This window comes from Gouania willdenowi, chromosome 7 (genome assembly GCF_900634775.1).
Source record: "Gouania willdenowi chromosome 7, fGouWil2.1, whole genome shotgun sequence".
Classification (NCBI taxonomy): Eukaryota; Metazoa; Chordata; class Actinopteri; order Blenniiformes; family Gobiesocidae; genus Gouania; species Gouania willdenowi.
The window spans coordinates 16,768,788-16,771,778 of NC_041050.1; the positions used below are offsets into that span (position 1 = coordinate 16,768,788).

The window sequence follows — 2,991 nt, forward strand, 5'->3', positions numbered from 1 at the left end:
TTTTATATCAGTCTAATAAACTTGCTCTGTTAAATGGCACCAGCTGTGGTACATTATGTTCTCCCATAACTTGTAAGAGTTGTAAATGAATGTTGAGGACTTTTGACTTGACTCGAGACTTGACTTGGACTTCGTTGTCTTGACTTGGGACGTGACTCTGGACTTGTTCTCACCTCTGTTGTAGGAACATTTGTCTTGTATATTGGTGCTCTCACACACATAGAAGCTAAGGTGCAAAGCTAGCTGTGGCAACAATCTGATCTATCAGCACCCAGGATCCCTGTGGGGAAGGAAATAGTCTGTTATCACATCCTGACACCGCTATCAGGAGAACCTGCAGCTTCCTCGCCTCATTGGCTGGTAATGAATGTATAAGGCTCCAGGTGTGAGTGGGGCGGCCATGAGATCACCACATGTATTGTACTTAGCCGGTGTGCCTTAATGCTAGCGAGCGCGGCACTGGGCCTCTTTATCTCTTCCTTTGCTGTTGCTATTTATCCTGCTGCCAGTGCTGACAATAGCACCATTAGTCATCGGCTGCACATGGGGGGTGGGTGGGTGGGTGGGAGGTGCTTCAGTAGCACTTATTACACGCAGACAGCTGCCGCCCATCAACTCTCTGCGATGTAAACATATGGACACACACAGGATGCAATTTGAACACAGCAAGTTTGCTTTAATTTGGTTGAAAAGATGAACTTTGTAAAAAAAAAATAATAACTATACCAAAAATCCCAATTATAATAATCATGATGCATCAATTCTATATAGCACTTTTTTTGGAACTCAAAGTCACTTTACAGAATGAAGGGATTATTTTTTCACTCCACACTTAGTGGTGGTAAGCTACTATTGTAGCCACAGCTGCCCTGGGGCAGACTGACGGAAGCGAGGCTGCCATAGTGCGACCACCACCAACACTCACTCTCTCACACACTACATTCATCCTAGGCAATGTGAGTGAAGTGTCTAGCCAAAGGACACAGATACCACTGGGGGTGACTGCCACCCCACTGTGGCACCTGGAATTCTCAGTGGTCTTCCATCCAACTACTAACCAGACCCAGACCTGCCTAACCTCCGAGATCTAACGAGATCAGGCAATGACAGGCTGGTATGACCACAATGGTTGGAAGTGGAGAAAATCCCATTAGACAGAATCCCAACCTTTTATTAGGATTAATAGTATATATAATTATCAAATTCCAACACCTTACCATAACACTAATTCTAATTGTGATATCATTTCCACATCTATATGGACGTTATTTTTCCACATAGTCCCACTTGTATTAGGATCCTTAGCTCTTATTCATGAATGAATATTATATTCTGTTTTACACCTAAAATTCCTACCAGATGTACTTCTAGCTGTACATTCTTTGTGGAAATGGATGCTGTCTTATTAACAGATGGTATGTGGTTAGGCTGTTTCCTTTAGAACTGTAAGTGTTTCTTTAATCAAAGTGGGTGAGCAGCTGTTCTATTTTCGACTGTACTTTTTCATTCATAAAGTATAAACCTGTTTCCAGACAGATATCTGTTTTGTAAAAGTGGGCCAAAAAAGGGTAATTATTGCAATTGTTTTGTATCAACCCAATGTCAGTTATAAATAAAATAAGTGAATCTGTGGAAACAACCTTCCTTCACTGGATTGTGTTATTATAAATCTCAGATTATTCTGCTTACTATAATATTTCTATTGTCATCTTACCGATTTGGCGTGAATGCCTTGAACATATATAGTGACAACAAGAGGAAATAAACTCCTCTTCACATCAGTTGGTTTAGCTACTGCCGTACGTTTAATGGTGTGATTGAAAAAAGGACATCGTACCCTTATTGTTCTAATTAATACCACAATATCCACATCTGCTGTGTAGGTTGGATAACAATGAATTCATGAATTCCTGCTATGTGCTGAGTATGCTCTTGAAGCATCTGTATATGGCGGCCACAACAAACTTCTTAAATGTAATTATTGTGTCCATCCTTTATTTGCTTATTTAACTTCTCGCTTGCTGCAGTGTGGTAACTGTGTGGTAGGTCTACCTCATGGGTCTTCTAACACGTAGTCATCCTAAACTGTGACAGCTGGCTCTGCTGAACCGCTGCTTTCAGGCTGAGCAGAGTTTGATGAAATGGAAAAAGCCAGTGTGGTCAAAGAAACGGGGCTAGGCCAGCCATCATCCTGTTAACCCGGATACTCTGAGCCCACTTTGATGTACCCCCTGGACTGAGGCTTCAGATGTTGTTCCTGGAATCTGTTGGAGCCACCAGTTCTCTCATAGTTTGGGAGGCACTTCCCCAAGTGTTCCTACTACCACGGGGACCACATGGGCTTCAACGTTCCACGTCTGCTCCAGTTGTTCTTTGGTCGTGGTCCTTCTTCCTGATGTTGCAGTCAGCTGGTACTGTATCTCCACATCTGTGAGCATCGCCCTCAATGTTCCTGTACACTATCCCAGCCATTTGGTTGTGCCTCTCCATGCAGGAAGATCCTGCCTCTCTGGCCATGATTAGTGCCTCTGTGATTTCTGTTAGTTCAGCCTTTTCCAGTCACTGGTAGGTATTTCATTAGGCTGGACAGTAATCGACCGTCTTTGTGCGTAACCCAATGCCTGACACTAATTGGTCCCCTTTTTGAGATAATCATTCATTTTCTATTTTATCTAACTGTATAAAATGAATAAATGCATTTACAAAAATAAAAAAAACAAAAAGATTCACCAAGTAATAATAAACCAAAATTGTGTACATATAGTCAAAATTTGAGTTCTAGTAAAACTGAACTATTAATTTATGTGATATCAAATTTGTGGTCAAAAGGCTTTCCATACACAGAGAGTGGGCATCCTTCCTTTTCTGTGACTTCAGACATGATCTCCAGTGACCCTACAGCTTTGATTAGGGGTAAGTGGGTACTGGGTAGAGAAGATGGTTGGATCTGCATCCCAACTTTTTCTAAAGTGCAAGTTCTCAGCCAATGAG

At 41.8% G+C, this 2,991-nt stretch overlaps 1 pseudogene; it reads right to left on the reverse strand.

Annotated features, from left to right (window-relative positions):
* Window positions 1–1,010: 1,010 nt before the first annotated feature.
* On the reverse strand, window positions 1,011–1,128 carry LOC114467749 (uncharacterized; annotated as a pseudogene).
* Window positions 1,129–2,991: the final 1,863 nt, after the last annotated feature.